The 23,202-nt window shown below is 38.9% G+C and overlaps 1 protein-coding gene across 1 annotated transcript in view; it reads left to right on the forward strand.

The window, feature by feature from the left end:
* The window catches only part of CNTNAP4 (contactin associated protein family member 4), a 222,478-nt gene that overhangs the window by 79,285 nt on the left and 119,991 nt on the right, over positions 1-23,202 (forward strand). The gene's annotated exons all lie outside the window — the stretch shown is intronic.

Consider the following 23,202-nt stretch of genomic DNA (forward strand, 5'->3'; position numbering starts at 1 on the left):
TAACTGGACCTGATCATCTGGGACAAGGGTGGCAAACACCATCAGCACACTGTCTCAATTTTTGTACACATGCTTAGGGTGGCTTTCTGGAAACCATGGCCCTATTTCTCTAGTCTGAGCCAAGAGTGACTTAAATAGCTGGAATGTCAAATCAAGTCCAATTCAAAGTACCAGCGCTATAGCACGCCAAAGGAGGAATAGATGGGAGGCTCTGGATGGTAGTTAAAGATGTCATCTCTCTTACTGGATTGCATGTCCTCAGGTGCAAGCTTCATCTTTTACAAGCTGTGCGATCTTGTACAAGTTGCTTTTACCTCCTCCAAATGGGCATAGCAATAACACATGCCTTAAAGAATTTGTATGAAAATTGAATACAAAAGAAGATGAGAAGGAGGTGGGGTGGGGGGAAAGTGAGGGAAGAGAAAGAGAAGAAGGGAGGGAGGGCGGAAGGGAGGAAGGAAGAAAGAAACCTTTGCCAAATTAAATGCGAAAAAAAAAAAAAAACAAAACCCAAACAAACTCAGAACTTATGCAAAACTCATGCAGAACAATAGATTGTAGGCTACCAGCACTTCAGCTAAGAGGTAAAAATAAATGCCTGACTGAGTGCAGTGGTTTTTGGAAAGGAAACATAGTGAGGAGGAGGAGAGAGGAGATGGCACATACTATTCCCAGTAGTTTGGCTGTGTAGAGAAGGAAAATGGAAGGACCATAAAGAGATGGAGATGGCTGATGTGTAGACAGATAGAGGATTTGTTAGCGGAGAGACTTGAGCTTGATTAAAACTTGAGTGGAAGCTCATAGAGGTCCAGAGGTTGAACATGAAGGTGACTCCAGAGGGTAGTTGATGGAGCAGGGGATCCACATCACAGCTGCTTTTGAAGAGAGACGTGTCTTCTTATGAAAGAAGAAAAAAAAGTAAAGGTGGGTTTGAACTTCAGTCCATGAAGGGTCCTCAATGAGGAGAAATGTCCTGTATTTTCTGAGAATGAAGAGAGGGAAGTAAGAATCGTGCTGACAAGGAAGAGAATCCCCATGTAGCACTGAGTGCCCAGTTTAGGCTAGAGACCACACACGGGCACCTGTGGGCACTGTAGATTGGTTTTCTCCATCCATGAGCGGCTGCCCATGTGCAGGAGCAGAGGGTGTTGGTTGTTAGTTTGATCCAGGGTTGGAATCTTTAAGGATACTGTGGTGGATGTGTCTAGGATGAGGACACAGATGGGCTGGCAAGAGCATAGAGAAAGAAAAGTGTCGTAGAGTTAGCACTGTGTAGGGGAGGACGTGAAGTCAAGGGGGGATGATGGCAGACTGTATTAGTTAGGGTTCTCCAGAGAAATGGAGCCAATAGGATGTACAGAGTCTTATTTTAAGGAATTGGCTTGTGTGATTAGGGAGGTTTGGCAAGTCCACAATCTGCCAGGTAGGTTGGCAGGCTGGAGACCCACAGGAGAGGTGCAGTTTGAGTCCTAAGCAAAATTCCTTCTTCTTCTAGGAAGGTCAGTCTTTTTTTCTACTGTGGCCTTCAACTGATTGGATGAGGCTCACCCACATTATGGGGTGTAATCTGCTTTACTTAAAAGTCTGGAGATTTAAATGTTAATCTCATTTTAAAAACACCTTCACAGAAGCATTTAGAAAAATGTTTGACCAAATGTCTGGATCCTGTGACCTAGTCAGGGTGACACACAAAATTAACTGTCATGGAGATGGAAGGAGTCAAAGGAACAGTGGAATTTTTGAGGCTGAAAAGCAAGTAAGAGTGAATTGAGAGAGCTGGAGAGATCTAGTGGTCTGGGATCAAAGAGTAGAATATGAGCATTTATAATTTCAAAGACGGTGCAATCACAGGAGATGATTAAGGACCAAGATGTGAGTAGGGAAGTGCTGAAAAGGAGCATATGAAGGTTGTTTAAGTCTAGGATGTTTTATGGGTCATCCAAAGGGTATTGAAGCAGAGAGTTGCTAAGAAGATTGCAATGAAGATGAGAAAATGACATGTAGTTTAGGAGAGGACCCAAGCTGAGAGGACCAGAATTTGCTATAACCAGCTAATATCCGTAAAAAGGAGGAGAAATGTGTTCTTTCTCTCTTTTTCCTTTTGCTGGTTTATTTTCATGAGGAAGAAAGAAAAATCACATGGAATTGACAAAAGATCTATAAAAATACTTACTCCACAGACAATGTAGCATTTGGGAAAAGTGAACAAAATCACTTTAGTTTCCAAAGTGCTAATTTGAATTTCACTGGCTATGCTAATCTCTTTTGGAAGCACTGTCACAGACACACTCAGAAATAATGTTTTACCAGTTATCTGGGCATCCCTTAGCCCAGTCAAGTTAACACATAAAATTAGCCATCACAGATGCCTTTTATTCTGCACTGTTCCTCGGCTATCATAGGATGTAATTAAATCTGAGCCCTATTTTCTGGTCCTTAACACATCACTCTAGTTCACAGGAAGATATTGGAAACAGGAGAAAAGAATGCAAATTGCTCATAATTTTTGGAAGCGACTGCGGAAGGCATCCCAGGGAAGTTCTTATACCTGGAAAAAGAATGAAATTAATAGGAACTCTTACCACAATCTAGGGTTTAAATAGTTTTCCTCTGCTAGTTCTCATTCTATGTATAAGTTTCTTTTCCATTAAAAATTTAATTTGTTAAATTTATTTCATCATTTAAACTTTCTTTGAAATTTGGAGTTGGCATTGGTTTTACTTTGTCTTTGTCTGTTTTTGATTTTAGCTGAGTCGATTCCAAAATAATGAGACTCGTCCTCTTAACTGATTTTGTCTTATTATTGCCATTCTACCTTGTGCATGGCAGCCAGAGGTCACAGCCTCATTACTCAGATGCTGTTTTATCATTCATGTAAGCTGCATCTATTAATCATGCTTTTCCTCCCAGTGGAACTGGAGATTAACCAAGCTGTGACATTATCTTTTGAGTGACTTCCGATATTCTACTTTTAATTTAGTAGTTATGTGCACACACATCAGTTTCAATCACTACTGACTGATCTTAGCTGGTTCTGACCAGGACAATGGTCCTCATCTTTTGTCTAAATTGATTCATGGATGTGTAATATTCTGGCTTCCTGTACCGTACTTGGGTTAATGATATGTGAAGGATTTCTCTATACTTAAGTTCAGATTTAGAAAGATCTGCTTAACGTCTACAAAATGGTATGCATCTTGAGGACCTCAGGGTGTGAAATCCTTGGCTATGAGTAGATTCGTCTCTCTGGTTTAATGAGACTTGCTCAAATGCTTGCTGTAGAAAGTCAGAATTTCATAGTGACTGGTTCTACCTATTTGTTGAGGAAAATATTCCACCAACTGAAATTGAGGTTTACTGCAGTATCTCAGACATTCTAGATCCACTATTTTCTGCTGGAAAATGTGTTCAAAATGACCCTATATATTTAGGACTAGGTGACATACACTGTATTTTTAAAATTTGAATAAAATGCAGTATCTTGCGGTTTGTGGCGTTATTCTAATATGGAAATCAGTGGGGTTAAGGGTGGTGACAGATACGTATGATTGCTGAGGGAATCAAACTGTTTCTGGCATTTGCATACAGGCCTAGGATTTGCATATTCTGATAAACTCCATAGCTCTCTGTATCACATAATTGGTCTCGGTTTCACTGATGAAAAGTATGTTAGAAACTAAGTTCCTTCAGATTGCAAGATTACTTTGAAATTAGTGGTGCTGTACTTGAAAGGAAAATGATGGGTGCATTTTGTGTTCTGTAATTTTTTCTGCTTTTCCCCATTTTTAAAATGCAAACAGTTATGTGAATAGACTCAGGCAAAGTGTAACAATAAGAGGACTAAGAGATGACTTTGAAACTGAATGTGATTAGGGGAATTTTTTTTTTCCTTAAAAACTTTCAATTGCTTATTCGTTATTAGAGAAACTGCTTCTGTAGAGCTGAAGAGCTGTGTTCTTACCACTAGACAATGCTTGGAACAGAACAATGTGTACTTCAACCATCCATAAATATTTAAAAGTTCTGATGATATAGCAGCTACCGAGGATAGAGCCAGTGTGCGCTCAGGAAGTCATGTACACGGGATGCTTCTTCCACACCACAAGCATCAATATGTGCGCCTCAGAAAGCCAAGAAAAAATTATGAGCCATCATGAAGTCATAGTTACTTTCTTTTCAGTTAGCTCCCTTCCATTATAATTATTATTATAATATTACAGACCATCCCTGGACCTTGTCTTCTGTTACTGTCTTCTGTGACTGTGCTCAGCAACTTCCCCAAGTTTTCCTCCATACTGTGTAACTGCTTTTCTCTATTACCTATTCGCATTTACCCACAATTCCTTTTCCTAAAACTGTCTCAGGAACTTATCGATACTTTCACATTATCTTCCCCAAAGTGCATTTCATTGGATGGGCTAAATTTTAAAATCCAACAACTTTAATGAAGGAACTTTAATGAAGGAACATTGTCCAAAACTCAGCAGCCCCTGAAGAGATTAATGTAGAAGCCACTCACGAGTGTGTGGAGTGAATTCCCAAAACTGACACATGAGAAAACACACAATAGCTTCCTTGTCCCCCAACCCGAGTCTTTTCCCAGCAGAGGCTCTGAGAGTTGTTCTGCTCTCTCCATGAAAAGTCATAATAAGAATTCTGACATCATGCTATTGGAAGAAGATACAGGTAGCCAGTGATACTTGAGGGATTAGGCTGAAAAGGGCTCCAAAATTTACTGTAGGATGACCTGGATTCTACTTACCCTTCCTTCACGGGGTCATCACTTTTCATCTGGATAACCCTTCAAGGGTGAAGACCATTTCAAAAGATTAACACGTGGCTTATGTCTACCACTCACATTTGGTCAATCATCTTGACGGAGATGAGATGAAGAAAATGACTAGGGTATACTACCATTTATTTAAGTAAAAGGAATGGAAATTCACACATATATTTACATATTTGCTCATATTTTTTAAACAAATGGGAGGATAAGCGAGAACAATTTTAAAAAGTTAGCTCTGTGAAAACCTATGGCAGGGGAATGGAATAGGAATAGGAGCCAGACTTTTTTGAATATACTTTGTTTTTCACATATTAGTATAAAGTGATAGATACAATTTAATAATTGTGCACCAATATTAAATAAAATTTAGGAAGCTATTTCTGAAGCTCAAAAATAACATGAAACAAATAAACCTGTGTTGAGTTAAAGGCAGACACACACAGAAATGAATTATTTTAAATGACTTTAAAACACACAGTTGTGTATCCTTATTGTTTGAGATCCCATTGACAAAAAATCTTAAACTGTTTCCAATAATCATATTTTATTAATTATACTCATATTTTATTTAAAATATTATATCATGACTAAAACTTATTCTGATGAAACAGTTAAGTGTTCATATTAATATCATTAGAAATCATAGTGTAAGAGAAAGAAACAAATCTAAAATTGAAGAGGTTAAGTAAATATTCTACAGTTCTGAGTTTGAACTGAACATATCAATGTGAACTTCAAATGTATTTTCTCTTAAGGGAAATTGAACTATTTCCTAGTTCTGTTGATCAAGAAAGTCTGACCAACCTAAAACTGGTCTCCCCTAGCACCTAGATTGTGGACCCCAAATATCACTTTATTCTAAAAGAACTTAGGACTCCTTGTGAAAAATAGCTGAATGTATATCTGAAGCATTAAACATACAAAATAAATCTGAGATATCTCATTGTACCAGAAAACTAGGATTTTTACCAAAGACTACTGGGGTCATGTCAAAAAACTCAGGAGCCAACTCGAAAAGGATTTCACTGGCCAAAATAAAACAACCGGAACATCAATAAGAATAATACCAGAAATGTATTGAAACACCAAGTAAGTTAAACATTCATTACTTCATAATAATACAAAAAGTTCCTTTTTACCATCATTGGAAGATACTAGAGAATCAACTCACTATTCTGAGCACTGGTTCATAAAAGGAATAATCAATACTATGTGCTTTTTCTGATTAAACTATATCCTAGAGTAACCAAGTATTTGATGAGAGAAAGTTTCTCTTTACGGAAGTATTCCAGATTTAAAAAGATACTGAGGAAGGGATGCTAGAATCAGAATATCACCATTTTATAACCTCTGGTGAAGTAACGTGCTTGGAGAACATCAGGGACCACAATCATACAACCAACCACGTATAACGCATCTCCTGCTGGATGTCCACAGTGTGTTCTTTGAGGGATTCTTGCTAAAAAGTCAGACCTAAGTCAGGTCACGCCTCCAAATCTAACTACCAGCTTATAAACTGGGTAGAAACAGGACATATACAACACCATAGAGGGGCAGTTAGCAAACTGTGGGAAACCATAAGACCATGACCAGCAGTTTTCCATAACAAATTGCAAGAAAATGAAAGGGAGGTGATCGATAGGTAAAAAGATAGTTGAGAGAAACATCAACCATATGGAAATTTTGGGTAACCTGATTTGAACAATTTTGCATACACAGGCACATACACTTTTATGAGATAAGCGGTCATCACAGGATGTTGATGATATGAGAGAACTCTTGTCAACTGTTTAGGTGTTGAAATTAAAGTGTGCTTTTGTTTTCAAAGTAATCCTTTTAAAGACATATTTTGAGATATTTATGCATGAAATAATATAATGTCTGAGTCTAGATTTAAAATAATCTGAAAGGAAAGGTCGTGAAGTAGGAGGGGACATGGATAGAGTTGAAATAAAACTGGCCACAAGCTAGTGGTCTTTGAAACTGGATATGGATGACTTTATTGTTCTATTGTATATACTCAAATAGGGAGTAAAAATTTTAATGCCAGATATATGCTTTCTCCTATTTAAATTTTTAGTAGCATACATTCCATTCTTACACAGTATAATTTTACTTGCAATAAGGCTGACAGTAATGAACATCATTAGAGTCAGGTTGAATAAAGTATCAAGACCAATGTGGATTTGGCTGTCTTCATCAAGGATGAAAGGAGGTGGCCCAGACCCGAGGGAGGCTGATTCTGATAAAGGAGCTTGGAAGCGGAGAGACAGAGATTCTTACTGCCACTAAGAAATAGAGAAAAGGAGGGAGAGGCAGGTTTTACAGGAGAGAAAAAGGAAAGAAATGAGGAAAAGAAGGAAATAAGAGGATGGCCACATCTTCTCTTGTTTCTCCATCCCTACACTTCAGGCTAAGTCATGCCTGAGCCCAGCGACCACGTGTAGCTTTGGCTGTAACTGACTTGCCACTCAGTTTTCCACACTTGGAGAATGTTGGGCAGAGAGGAGCGGACTAGGGGATTAACTTGTCTGGTACCGACCTTAACAGTGGGGTAGCTCCTTCACTTCTCTCACAGGGACACTCACGGAAGGTGATTGGAAGTGCTGATTGGTGTTAGCCAGGCCTTCTGGTCACCTCAAAATCACCTAATTTGCATTTGTCCAGGCTTTTAAAAATAATTTCAAAAGTATAAAGCATACTTTTCAAATATATATGCTTTATTGATAACACATTTTCACAAATAAGAGTTTCTTTTATAATGATTCATCAGCATCAATGTTTATAGTTCTGCTGTCTTTTCCTCTTAAAATACCTAATATCAAGTAAAATTAGAAAATGGGAACAACATGGAAAACATATTTTAGTACATGAGCTACATTTGAAGTGTGCATTTAAAATTTAAAAAAGTCAGTGATTTCATTTACAGTCACTATTCAACCAGCAACATTATTTTTAAGAAAAATAATCTAAGGCATACACATAGTGAACATATACATATGAATTATTCTGACACCTGACAGGTGCAACTTGTAAAGTATGAAAAGCTTATATGTTAGGAGGGAAATTACAAGTCTTTAAAGATCAGTTGTTTATGACATTATAGTCATTTTGTTGATTTGCCTTGAGGCTTACTACAGATTTTCCAACACTTCGTTAAAGCAGTAAGAGTTATACCATAAGTACAATTAACTTTAATTATTTGTGATACTTAATGTTTCTGTGACTTAGCCAATAGTAGACTGTTGCTCCTGGGGGACGTACAGGGTTAGGTTCCTGTGAGCCTCTGGTCACATTTTCATCAACCAGTCAGTGCATAATTTTGTATTATGTGTGTTTCTATTTAAAGACACTATGTTTCATATGTACAGGCATACCTCAGAGATACTGCAGGTTCAGTTCTAGACCACCACAATAAAGCAAATATTGAAATAAAGCAAGTCACACAAATGTTTTGATTTCCTCATACACGTAAAAGTTATGTTTACACCATACTGTTGCCTATTAAGTATGCAATAGCATTATGCCAATGTATATATCTTAATTAAAATATACTTTATTGCTTAAAATGCTAGCCATCTTCTGAACCTTCAGCCAGTCATAGTAGTAACATTAAAGATCACTGATCACAGATCACCATAACAAAGATAATAATAATGAAAAACTTTGAAATATTGTGAGGATGACCAAATTGTGACACAGAGACAGGAAGTGAGCAAATGCTGTTGGAAAAATGGCATGGATGGACTTACTTGATGCAGTGTTGCCATAAACCTCTGATTTGTAAAAAGCACAGTATCTGTGAAGCACCACAAGGTGAAGTACAATAAAACGAGGTCTGCCTATATTGCTGATTCATTGCCATTGAACTCACGGCCAGCAGCTGTGTAACTCATACCTGAACGAAGCTTACTGATCACACATACTTTCTCCATGAAGCACATCACAGCCTTCTTGCACTGGAGACTAGACCGCATTTCAGCACTAATGCTTATGGGGCAGTTCAAATAGCAGAATCCACAACAAAAGTAAAAAATATGAATCTATGACACTAAATAGACCACGGAAAGGACTCTACTTTACAGGATGACAACTGAAACAGGAAAGCAGGGCACTGCCCTGTTTCAGCCCAGTGGAAAACAGGCACCAGGGGCAACTCAGGGTCTCACCTCTGCGCATGTCCACCAGTGACCACGAAAGCACCACAGATACTGACCTTGAGGTTACAAATATGTGTCAGTGAGTAAGTGAGTTTACCAATACAGAATCTGTGAGTATTGAAAATTGGCTGTAATTTACTATCTGCTGAAAAAGTACAATATGGGTCACTAGCTCAGGTATATTTTCTACAACTTTTGTGATGTTTACAGAACCAGGCTTAGGCAAAATCGTGAAATGAGCACATTATTTTCTCTTAGAAACTTTTTCCTTCTCAGGGATATACTTTTTACAAAATTCAGTCTGTGTTTGCTTACAGGAGTTAGTAAGACTAAAATCTACAATGCAGCCTCCCAAAGATAAGTCTGTCTTATTTACATTACTTTTCCAGAGCCTCACTTGGTGCTGGAAACATAATAGGTGCTCAGGAAATATTTCAACAAAAATAAATGAGTATGTGTCATTAATAATATGCATTCTAGTATGGTAAGAAGAATGGCCTTCCAAAGATATTTACATCCTAAATCTCAGAACCTGTGAATATGTTAACTTACACGAAGGGAATTTCAGATTGCAAATGGAGTTAAGGTTGCTAATCAGCTGATTTTAGAATAGGAAGGTTATCTTGGATTATACTGGCCAGCCCAGTGTAATCATAAAGGTCTTAAAATTTACAGAATGAGGCAGAGTTGGATATTCAGAGGGAGAGATGGCTATGGAAGGAGGTCAGAATTATGATGTGAAAAAGACTCTCGAAGCTGCTGTTGCCAGCTTTGAAGATGAAGGATGGGGCCATGAGTCCAGGAATGCATGCTGCCTTTAGCAGCTGGAAAAGGCAGGGCAATGGATTGTCCCCTAGAGCTTCCCCAAAGGAACACACCCTGCTGATATCTTAATTTTGGCCCAGTAAGACCCGTGTCAGATATCTGCTCTACAGAACTGTAAGATAACACGTTTTTGTTGTATTAAGACCCTAAATTTTTTTGGCAACTTGATACACAGCCCTGCCATAGAAAATTGATGCCCTCACCAAGTGGTATTTATAGTCTGATAAGTGATGTCACAAATTTGAAAAGCCGTTAAGACACACAGCAATGTATATTTAGGTGTCAACGTCAATATCCTGATGAGGCCTGGAACTGATATTTAGGGAGAAACTCATTCGCAGTCTTCAGATCTCACGATATAATTTGGCAGCTATTCATGAAGATGACTGATTGATTTTGTAAATCCTTTGGAACCAATTGTCTATCTTGCTTTAGGGCTTAAATAATTGATTTTGTTATCTCACTATTCTGTCATTTTCACGTGTGAGATAAATTATTGTTTTATATATTTATAAATCATATACTTAGTGATCCCTCTTTATTTCTAAAATTTTTAAATAAGGTTTTGTGATAAAATATGGTAAGCTCAATGAATGTCCCAGTACTAAAAAAGAAGAAATCACCCTCTGAAACTTCAGAATTAATGTTCATGAAATAATTTAGCAAAGAAGTAATGAAAATTAATGTTGTTTTAAAAACCATTGAACATGGACAAAATCTTGATTGCATGTTGTCAGCTAATGTGATTTAATAGAGGTTTAGATAAGGATGATTATATTGTCATGAGGATGAACTAGAATGATGCAAAGCGCTTGTTTCTGCTGCTGAATGTTTAGGCTGTGTGCAGTAAATGTGAAGTTGTTACTGTTAAATCCTTGATGTCATTGCTGTTTTTGCAGAAACACAATAGGGCTGTGTCTCCCTCTTTCCTTCTTTTCTAGGCTAGTGAAAATATTTCATTAAAAACATTAATTTTTCTGAAACCTAAACTATGTAACTATTAGTCATTAGAGGTGTTTGCCAGTCTGCTTTGCCCCCAAAGTGAAAGGCTTTGTGTTTCACTATCAGTCACTGACTTGAGTTACATATAAATTACCCTCATGTGTAGGTGGGTAGCAATTACTTCACAAATTCCTACCTTGTGGATTTAGCTAAGTCAGCATCTTGTGGTGTCAGGAACATTTCTGAGACGTTTACCCGGAGAGTTCATTATAGCATGCCGTTTATTTCATCCATCATCAGAAAGGCAGCAGCATCGTGTAGTGCCAGAAATTCACTCTCCTAGAAAGTCAGCAATTTTCAAACATTGGTATAACAATTAAAATGGGAAAATACTTTTCCTCTGCACAGCAAAACACCATTCTTTCTTATTTGGGGCAATGATGAAGTGGTTCTGAAACATTTAGAATTGTACATTTAGTAGACTGTTGATTAAATGGATTTGAAACAAATGAAGGTGACATTAATATGGTTATAGTACTTTCATAAATATGTCACTTCACACAAGGTGAAGTGAACACAAAATAAAAGGAAAAACACAAGATACTAAAATCAAAGTTATCATGTGTCACACTATGACTTGTCGTAACATCTCCTGTGTAGTAGTATCATTTTCTATGATAAACGAATATGTGTATATTGATTTATTACCTATCCATGCCAGGAAGTATTTTAGACTGTATATACTTTTTCCTCAAGTAAGCCTACATTAACAGAAGTATTCATTGACATTGTACATTCAAGGAAACTAAAAGCAGAGAAATTAAATAATGTTTTCCCAGTCAGACAACCTGAGTAGTATATGACTTCAAAGTAAAGTCTGTCCCAGTATGTTCTGCTTCTAGTGTAAAATCATTCATATTGTGCTTTAAACTATAATATTTATTAAGAACTTCTGTGCCCTTATACAATTCTAGAAAAAAGGGGGAGTAGTTCTTTAAAAAATGAAAAAATGTGCATGCACCTAATGAATATTTTGTATATATGTATAAGCCAAAATATTATTTATTGGTATAATATAGTGTACAGCACACTATATAGTATATAACAAGATACAAGTATGTACAAAAATATTTTTACTGATGAAAGAAAGAAAATGGATATTGCTGGATACTAGGGAAGCTCACGTGTTAGAAAATGAATGAGCAGAGTAAATCTTTCTCTGTGTGGGATCAGGAATGCAGTGGTGTCACATAGGCCATGTAGACCTGTCGAAGTCCGTGTCCTGACACAGACGTGCACACACAGCACGTATCAACTGAGTCTACATTGTGTTTGTATCGGCCTCTGAAACTTACACCAACGTCACGGGAGTTCTTTCTGCAGCACTGCTCTCAGCGGTTCCTCCCGCCAGTGCCTCAGCGATTCTGTTTATGGGAACCTCATTATTTCACAATGGTGACCTCGTCTGTGCTCAGATATTCTGATTCTTTTTTCTAATATGCCTACCCAAACTCATGTATTTTAGTTTGGGTTCCCCCAGAAGCAGATGTGGGGGCAAGAATTTAAGTGCAGGTTATTTATTTGGAAGGTGATCCCAAGAAACAACAGTAGGAGAGCGGGGAAATGAAACAGAGAAGGGAGGGCGGCTAATGAAAGTGCCATTTGGGCCACGGGAGCTTGATCCCGGCAGGGAATTCTTGGAGCCGGTGTGCTTTGCTTGTCTCAGGGTTATCACCCACGGGGCAAGTCATCCACCTTCCCCTGCGGTCATTGTGGAGAGTTCATCCTTCCTCCCTGGGAGACATATGAAGCCCTCAGATAAACTTACATGGTGCTGGAAGTTGGGAGTTAGCAAGATGAATCTGGAAATGGCGAAGACCTCAGGTGTATGGTGAGTTATTGACATCCCTTGCTGCAGTGGTCCTGCTTTATCTATTGGAGCTCATCTGCTGAAGCCATTAAGTTCTTCATCATTGCACTCGAGGTCTGTTGGGCTGTACCACACTCTGAAGACCAGGGTCTGGGTTGTATCCCTCTGGCAGGACTCACCTCCTCCTCGAAACCTCAGTATGTGATTACACTAAAGAAGCCCAGTGTTCTTCATTCATTAAGCTTTCCCAGTAGGGGCTCTGTTCATGAACTGGAATTCAACCCTCTGTCTTCTGGCCCCACAAATAATAGGTACCAAGAGACTCTACTTGTGAGAAGTAGGCATTGTTCCTTCTTTTCAGTACATTCACAAGGGCAGTCCAAATCCAAAGCCTAGGATGTAGCCTGAAACCCAGCTTGTCCCTGCAGCTCCACTCCTGGTACCAAAATCTGTATTAGTCAGGGTTCCCGGGAGAAACAAATCCAGTTTTATTTGTGTGTGTGTGTGTGTGTGTGTGTGTGTGTGTGTGTGTGTGTGTGTGTGTGTGTGTAAATATATATTTACTATAAGGTATTGGCTCATATGATTATGAGTCGTAATATGATTTTTTCAGTCATATCCCTGCCTCCAGTTCTTTTTCTCACCAATGGCCGTCTTTCCAATTTGTATCTGACTTGTAGAAATTGCTTTTTTATGGGAGGGGGGCTTTCTGAAGCGTACTAACGTTTATTTATCTAAAATGTCCTCTTATGCTAAACTGCGTGGTGAGCTTAGTAAAGGTCAGGGTGGCATTTTGTGGCTCAACTAGACTACCCTAGGTGACCTCGTATGATATTCATAATCTGGTTTACTCATCAGCAGTGTCAGCATCACTTAGGAGCTTGTTAAAATGCAGAATGTGAGACCCCACGCCAGACCTGCCCCGTCAGAAACTCTGGGACTGGGGCCCAGGAATCCTGTTTTAACAGTTTTTCCGTGTTATGTCACACACCAAGCTCCAGGAGCACAGCCCACGGCTCTGCTGCTCCAGGTGTGGTTCTGGGACCAGCGGCATCAGCACCAACCAAAAGGGGAGCTCATTAGAAATGAGACATCTCAGGCACCTCTCTGGCTGGCTGAGTCAGAATCTGCATTTTAACAGGAGCCCCGGGAAGCTTGTGAGCACATTAAAATTTGAATAGCACGGTTCCATGGGATTTAGCTCGAGTTTTCGTTTCAGTGAATGAGATGTGTCAAATTATTCAATGAAATTAGCATTAGAAACAGATCCTAATATATTTTAAATGGAGAGTTATGTTAAAGAAATATTCCTAAATATCACCCACCCAAAAGGAGAAGGCACATTAACTCTGAAATCAAAGTTCTCATTGGAAAGCCGTGAACCAGGATGTTAAGTATCCACAACATGAGGCCTACAGGAAGACAGCAGCTGGAGAAAGAAGGGTAGAGGAAGTCACACGGCAGACCTACTTTCAACTTCATTATGTTTTTATAAAAAAGACAAGACACTATAAGTCTACTCAGAATGACTGGAACACATCCTTGAGGAGGTGGGGAAAATGTCTTCTCTCAGTGCGTGGTGCAGAGATTTATTTTCTAGCAAACACTGCCAGCTCTGCTCTGGCACATACTGTCATTCGGGAAACGAGGCTCAGTCAAACACAAAGAAAAAAAATAAATTTTTTTGGAGTGTTGAGTCCTTAGGGAAGCACTCTTATTTGGAATAACAAATGGACGTGGAATTTGAATTTTTAAAACTTGCACATGGACACGGATACCTGGGCACAGATTTGATCCTTTTGCACAGACATCCCTGAGTATCCTGCCTGGAGACAAGATGACCGTGGACTATCACCGCGGCAGGGCAGGTGGCTGCAGGTGCAGTGCTGGGCGGAAGGGAGCAGAGCGCTTAAACCAGTGTCTCTGCTTCAGACCCGCCCTTTGCTTCTTGCCAAGTCTGAGAAATGGAGTCTCAGCATAAGAGGCTTATCAATTTTTTTTTTACATCCTTCAAAAATGTTTTAATGTTACAGGCAAATTAGTTTTTTTTATTCTTTTTTTTTTTAACATTTTTATTGATTTATAATCATTTTACAATGTTGTGTCAAATTCCAGTGTAGAGTACAATTTTTCAGTTATACATGAACATATATATATTCATTGTCACATTTTTTTCTCTGTGAGCTACCATAAGATCTTGTGTATATTTCCCTGTGCTTTACAGTATAATCTTGTTTATCTATTCTACATTTTTAAAATCTCGTCTGTCCCTTCCCACCCTCCACCCTCTTGGCAACCACAAGTTTGTATTCTATGTCTGTGAGTCTATTTCTGTTTTGTATTTATGCTTTGTTTTTTGTTTTTATTTTTTAGATTCCACATATGAGTGATCTCATATGGTATTTTTCTTTCTTTTTCTGGCTTACTTCACTTAGAATGACATTCTCTAGGAGCATCCATGTTGCTGCAAATGGCATTATGTTGTTGGTTTTTATGGCTGAATAGTATTCCATTGTATAAATATACCACATCTTTTTTATCCAGTCATCTGTAAGAGGCTTATCAATTTTATCACAAAGATTTTAATCACTCTAAGCCTGTGAAATGGATGTAACAACTGTGATTGTCTGAATTGCATTCTGAGATCAAGCTCTTCGTCATCCTTTTTGTTCCTGACACATCATGCTCCAAGAAGCTCCACCAAATTCACTATCTTACAACATTTTTCCATTAGGAAAAAAAATCCCTATAAATTGATACTTCATTGTTACCATGGTTATTCTCAACAATTGAGAACTGTTTTCATATCCACTGAGGAACTCCAGAATGCACCCTCGATAGGACATGTAATGAATTGATCAGTAAAGCTCAGAAGTAGTATTACTCAGATCACAAAATGAGGAGGGGCGTGTCACCAAGTCGACCCTACTTTGTACCATATCCCTTATTTCACACTTATTTATCCCAGTGAACATGCCTTCCAGTTATCATGTGGGAGTTCGTATCTCTGTTCAATCAGAGCGTGCTCAGCACTGGACACCTATTCTGTGCTGCAGGACTTGCAGAGGTGGAGGAGACAGAGCTCTGGGCCCTCAGGTGACATAGCTCATGCTGCACGGACAGTGTCCTGACTGCGGGGGGTCTGGAAGGCTTTAGTGAGGGCTTGGGTGAGAGGAGGAGGATACTTTTGGCAGAGGAGAAGCTATGCAGTTATGGTAGTGGGGGTGGGGCTCGTGGATGCCACATTCAGGCAGCGCTGAGAGGCTCCACGGGGAGGGGAGGGCCACTGGAGGGAGGCTGCAAACAGTTCGTTCTGGTGTTGAGCTGCACCCCCAGCCCGCCTCCGTAAGAAGATTCTTCAGCCTTCTGTGCTGTGAGGTCTGGCTGAAATGTAGAAGTCCTTGATGCCTTTTCAGAGATCCGTTGCATCTATCCAGTAGCTATAAAATAACTTAAACATTGGGGGCTTAAATGTGGTTAGAGAAAAAGAGAGTCAGTGCAAATGACTTGTTTTTTTTCCCTAATAAAACAAACTCTATTAGGCTGTGAGCACTTTAGTGTGTCATATATTTCCTCTGATTGTTGTTCCTCTGGATAAACTTCTTCATGGGGATGAACAGAGAAGCCAAAGAAGATCAAATGGAGCAGGGAGAAGAGTTATGCCTGTTTATTATGGGAAGCTCTGGCTTCTACAACATCTGAAAATTCATGAGAAAATATGTACCTTTAAAAATTTATCATTTGACATTCATCATGAGAGGCTCTGATCTTGGTGGTAGAATAGAGTTGGTTTTGCAAGTTGACCTCGAGCAAGCTATTTAAATAGTGTCTATTTAAATGGAGTTTATTCTGTAAATCACAGATGCCATGTCCTTTACTGTCATTGAAATCGGGGAGGTTGGATTTGCAAGTGCACACACACGTGCACATCCCACGGTGTTTGGAGTGTGAAAGAGGAGATATGTCTTCCAAATGCTAATTAGCTGTCACAAAAATGAAAGATACCGTATTTGTTGGTATCAAATTTCGATTATAAAATTACTTAATAGATGGAACTATAACTTTCAACAAGTAGCTCTAGAGGAAATGACCCAATTTTCTGCTACTTTTTAGAGTGCTGAGATGGTAAGACTTTTTTCTTCCCTTCTTCTTTCCCCTGAAATTCTGTAACAACATTTAAAAATTCCTTCTATAATGAAAGTTTTTGCTATTTAAAATGAAAGTTATACTCTGATATAAAATACTTATTGAAATTAAATTTCTGCATTCTTGGTATCTACTTAAATATGATTTAGTTCAGTAAGAACATTATCATTATCACGGAGACCCTTGGCAGTGTCAGTGAACGAATGTGTAAAACCTAGAAGGAGCATGTAGAGAATTCAGCCCCTGTGATGAGTGATGGGTCAGTCACATCTTCCCACCATGGAAAGTGCCCAAAGTTGAAATCCCCTCTTGGGTCTTCTTCCCCTGCCAACCCTATAACAGGTCGTTCATAGGCCCTTTTTACTTAGGGCTGCTGTTACTCCCCCTTTTCCAAAGTGATAACATGATAAACAAATTTCTGCTGATTTAGTAAAACAACTAGGCAAATCAGTGTGACCAGAGCTGCCACACATTTCTCTTTTCCAGAGACAGTTGTATGTTTGAAATAGTTTACTTCTGATGACAACACATGACTGTCTTGGAGGAATGTGCATAATGACATTAAACAGAAGCCGATTGGAAAGCACTCAGATCAGGCTTCAGGGAGATCACGACCTTCTGAAATTGCTCAAATCAGATCCTTGGGGGACGTCAGAGGACTGGACATGATTAATTTTTTTTCCACTTTCACTGTTCCTTTTTCAGGCTGAAGGTTATTAAAATAGAATGTGATAAATTATTTCATTTGGAGAGGAATTGTATTTTGAAAATGTCTTCAGTAAAAATAAATGTATGAGGAGAACCTTTTGGCAGCTCTATCTTGGTCATTCAAACTAGTAACAGGCACCAGCCACACCGTGGCCCCCTAAAAAGATCTCTGGTTTTTATTAACCTGAACAATAAAATAAAATCATGTTGATTAAAAATAAGGAAAGCTCTCAACATCAACTAAAAAATAAGACATTTTAAGTGACTTCATGACGTGGAATTCATTGACAAATTTCGCTTCCTTGAACTGACTTCTTAGGCATTTATACATCTAAGAGAGCAAAAGGAATAGCTTTGCATTCCTTGAAACCCACACCATCGCAAGCCATTTAATTCAACAAAGAACAGCAAACAGACTGATTTCAGCACTCCCTGCCATGCTAACCACCGGCCCGTCCCCACCAGAAACAGACCTTCCACTAAAGTTGGGCTTACTGCCTGTTCTAACAAGGGAGAGGGCGCATCGTATTGAGTGTCCTGATGTTTGTCTAGGACCTGGAAGATGCACAGAGCTAAAGCCGCAACTGGTAAAGAAGGAGCAGCCAATCACACTAGCCCAAGAGGCGGGCACTACACTTTTGAGGTGTAGACGTTATTGCAGCTTTGGTATGTGTTCAGGCAGGATTACAGAGGGGCCTTATTTTTGTTTCCCTCCATCACAGTCTTAGAGTGACCTTGTGTGATGTTGGTGTCTTGTGACGTTGTTTGTGTTCAGTAGTAAAACACTGGCCTGGCTCCCAGCTGACAGCAGCCAGGGCTGCTTTGATCTTTCTCACTGTCCTTCACCTCCCGCATACTGTGTTCAGTCAGCACACGGGGCCTGCACACAGCTCACTCACTCTTCAGAGCTGCCCGGTGAGAACAGGAGGTCTCATGGTTCCCAGTTTCCACATAAAATCTCCACGTGGCTCAGAAGTCCCACAGCTTGCCCGTGGACTGTCCGGGAGGAACTGAAGCTATTTGTTATAAAAGCATAATTAGGTCAATAGCCAAACACACAAGAAGCCAGGAAAAGCTTCAAAGGAAGCAGAGACACAAGTGGTTGAGGGGAACCAAAGATTTGTGGAACTGGGGCATTCGAGATGTAATTTCAGTAGTGATAGAAATTCCAAGAGAGGTTTCCTGGATAGACGGGGTTTGGGAGTCGTTCCAGGTCCACTGGGAGAGAAGGCGGAGAGAGCAGGTGGGAGAGTATGAAGGGCCGTCTGGCCGGAATGATGGCACCCAGGGCCGGGGCTCGGGAGGAGAGTATGTGAAAGTCAGGAGTGGAAGACCCGGGGTGCAGGACTGGGCTGGATCTGAACGGGAGGCTTGAGAAGGGTGGGCTCCATTCATCACAGAGTGTTTTTGACCTGGGACTAAACAGTATTCCTAGTGGGGTGGGCCGTGTGTAATAAGAATGAGCTTTTAGCATCAAATATTCATTCATTCATTCAGCAAATACTTATTTAGTGTTACGCATTTAGGCAGTGAGATACTTGCAGGGGAATTAATCGTAGATAAAGCACTTTGCTAATTTTTTGAGGATGTCACAATCACACATGCAAACCAGACTTTATAATCCAGCATCTGTGTCAGTAACTATGTGAAGGAGACCCAGGGGCCTACAGGACAAGAAACAACATATCCTATATGGGCACGAGAGATGAATTTATACAGTAGGTGACACTTGAGCTAGGAGTTCAGAGGTCGGGGCGCCGTCTCCAGGTCGGGGATCCATGGATGATGTTGGTGGGGGGATGGCGAAAAGGAAGACTAAAACTGGGAGAAATTGTTGGATATGACAGAAGAGTATGGGTGACCATGAGGTTTTTTTTTTTTTTTTTTCTTGCACTGTTGTCAGAATTGTGGGGAAGTTCAATCATAAAGGGCTAAATATGAACAGGAATGGTATAAGCGGCAGCGGCAGTGGCTGTTTGCCCCACTTCTGAGCACAGCGGGGCAGGGCATGCAGTAGAGGGAAGGAAGCTTCAGATCACGATGGAGCAGCATTGGATGGTGGCGGGTAGGTTTGGTTTCATTATAATGCATTTTTCGGAATAGAACTATAGCAACTGTTACATACCTAAGGGTCATAGTAAAAAGCCAAAAATAATGAGGGTCTAAACCATAAAATACTAATGTTATAGTCAGTTCATAAATTCTGTCCTTTCATGAATAAAAGGTCATAGTTATCATCACAGCATTATAAATAAATAAACAAGTGAATATAGATGAATGTATGAATGTGTACACCCCCCCCCAACACACACAGAGGGAGACAGAGAGGGGGGGGTATTCTATGCTATAGGAAAACTTAGACTCATGTAGTGCAGAGGTTCTCGAACTCTGTTTAGCCTGCGTCAGAATCATCCAGACGGCTTGCTAACTGCCACATAATACTGCGTGCTGGGTGTCTACTTCTCCTAATACCCAGTCTCCCAGCCATGGACACTCGCTGTCATCTCTCAGCCACCATGCTGCAAAGAGCACCCCATACCTCCCCGCACGCACTGATGTGAGAATTACTTCTGTCTGCGTTACTAGGAGCAGTCACTAGGTAATAGGAGATTCACATATCAGTGGTCAATCAGTGACTGCGCCACATGGTGCAAGGGTGCTCTCAGGAGAAGCTGTATCAGTCTACACTCCCACCAGCCATACATGACCATCCCTGTACCCCTGCATTCCTGCCAACACACAGTATTATCCAGTTTCCTGAATTGTGCCAGTCTTTTAAGCACACACAAAGAGATATCTTATTTCTTACTGTCTTTTTGCATAATGGTGTTGAGCATCTGTTTGTACAGTATGTTTATTTTTCCTGTCTTAACTTGCTAACTGTGTAATCTTGGATGTCTTCTCACTTTTCTGAGTTTCAGTTCTCATCTATAAAATGAGGAGAAGGTAAATCTCTCTCTCATAGGAAGGTCATGGAATGAGATAATGCATGCAAAGTGATTTGTACTGGGTCTGCAGAGAAGTAAGCTCCCCCAAGGAATTATCTATATTTGTTGTTTTTCTTCAATATGATATAAAAAATGATTTATCAAAAGGCAAATTTAGAAAGAATTTAGGGAATTGGGTTGTTATAAAATTGCCAATATTTGGAATTCAATTAGGGGATATTCTTATGAGGTCACGGGAACCCATGATAAGAGATTGGGAGAAACCGCAATTGATAATGTGTAGGAAACTGATAATGTCCAGGATGAGGGCAAAAGGAAAGAGACTAACTGTGGATGAAAGATGAATAGTATATTTCTCTTTTTCTTTTTTTTTTAACATGTCTGTGTGTAAGTATTATCATGTCATTAAAAATTGCCAAATAAAGGAATTTAAGAGGAAGTTAAAAAAGAAATCCATAAGGTTATCCCTTAACAAACCACTATTAAAACTTTAATGTATCATCTTTATTCTTTTCTTATTATGCTTAACTTTGAATTAACTTACAAGTATTCTGATCACACAATCATGTACCATACTTAAGTAATGAAGAGAGCATGCTAATTTTTCAATAGTCTGCAAAAATCACCATTTTAATTGCTTCATAATATTCCCTCAAGTGCATGTGCCAGGGTAATTATATTTTAGTGCTCTGGACTTGAAAGCAATTCAGTATCTTCAAAAATGTATAGTATAAGTTATAAATTATTTTAATCAAATGGATTTAGACATGCTAACATATCTTAGTGGAAGTCAGTGTGCTTAATAATAACTCATATTTGCATAGCCCTATAGAGAGCAAACACTTTTAGTAATACTGTTTGCAAGAGGCACTGTGATCTGGGCAATCTGGGTATTATTACTGTGTTAGAGATGAAGGAACAAACCAAGGCTCTGACCTTTGGAAGAACCTGTACAGGAGTCCCTTCTCTAGGGCCCTTCCTTAAAACAACACCATTCTACTTCTTTTAGCGAAACAGCGCAGAGTAAGGTGCACTAAGGGGTGAATTAGAATCTCTCAGTATAGGTGGGTGTTTGGCAAAATTGATGAATCATTCTTAAGTTGCTTGGTACGTGGTGTCTTTATATAAGGTTCTGGCAAGATTTTTGTGAGCATTAAATGAATACATGGAATCATTTAGCACGGTGAATAGACATGTTAGAAATTTAAGATTTTATACAAGGATTGCAGAGTGCTTCATATGAACACTCGTATTTTGAGGACTTCAGAACTTACGACAATGACATTGTGGTAAAGAATTTATGATGAATGTATGATAAAAGCATGTGTATCAAATAAGGAAATAATTTCATTTCTTTAGTCTGGAATAGAAAATGACACAGAATTAGTAGATTGCTCCAACACAGTTGTTAATGAGCTTCTCATCAGTAGAGCTGTGGTTTTGCAGTGTCACTCTGTGAGCACTTAGCGCTCACTCTCAGAGGTAATGTTGGGTCACATGATTCTAGAGACACCCCCCCCCCAAAACCATGGAAGCTTACCATTCACTCCTTCCCTGTGGTCCTTTAGGTTTGACCAGTATAATTGCTGAGCAAAATAGAATGGAGAATTGCAATTTTCAATATCATCAGTGCTGTAATAAATTATTTTGGAAATGTAATGTATGACAGATTATAATTTTTTATATAACTAAAGAATATAATGCAGAAACTGATAATTTTATCAAACATTATCAATCTTGATTACTATATAAATCAGTTTTTTTATGGTGCATTGGGAGCTTTTAAGTTGACTATGTATGTTAATAAATAATTTCTTGCCCGTCAGTAGGTAACTTTCAAGATATATACTTTGATGAGTGAAAAAATGTTACTTATAAAGGGTTAGCTTGTAAATATATTATGCTTCTTACATACACTAATTCATTTAATCTTCCCAACAATCATGGCCCACAGGTACTCCATACACACAAGTAAAAAGAGTAACAAAATGAACACGTTTGTACTCATTCCCCAGGCACCAAGCCATGGCCAATCCTGTTGCATCCATCTCCCCAGCGTTTTACCCCCATTGCATTATTTTGAAGCAAACCACCAACATCCTAGCCTTTCATCCTTAACTATTTCAGTATGAATCTGTTAAAGATAAAGCTTTTCTTAAAACCAAATTTTAAAAAATTAACAAAAATTCATTTATAATATCAAATATCTAGTTGATTTTCAAATTTCTAACAGATAACTGAAAAAAACTGCATTTTCTTATTCCGAGTATACAAGTAAAGACTATAACCTTTCAAAGACCTCAATCTAATACGAAATAAAGTTCATATTAAGGACTGTTGATGCCAGAGCCTGTTCTCCACACATGTACTCTGTACAGTACTGTTGTCTATTCTTATAGAACCGTGACCTTCATACCTGAGCTGAGAACAAGGCCAGAATAGGTCACTGTGTCCATCATTCCTTTACTAATAGTTGTCACATTTGTGCTCTAAAAATTTGTGACTGTTCTGGAAGTATTCAAAGGAAACTTTGAATGGATGTAAGAACACACTTTACATTACATTTCATGTTAAGATAAATACTATTTAAGGGTAGAAGAATAATCCCCAATACCATGTCACTGGAATTGACTAGAGGTTGCTCTCAGACTCATTCATTTTAGCTTCTTTATCTCTAGAGAGGAAGGAGGCATTTCATCTGGTTCCCTAAGGACATATTTATGGTTATTCTGTATATTATAAACAATGTAGTTTCTTAAAATTCAAATAAACAGAATTTTAATACCTACACAATATCATTAAAATCACATGCAATAT

The sequence above is a fragment of the Camelus ferus genome, chromosome 9, assembly GCF_009834535.1.
Source record: "Camelus ferus isolate YT-003-E chromosome 9, BCGSAC_Cfer_1.0, whole genome shotgun sequence".
Taxonomy (NCBI): Eukaryota; Metazoa; Chordata; class Mammalia; order Artiodactyla; family Camelidae; genus Camelus; species Camelus ferus.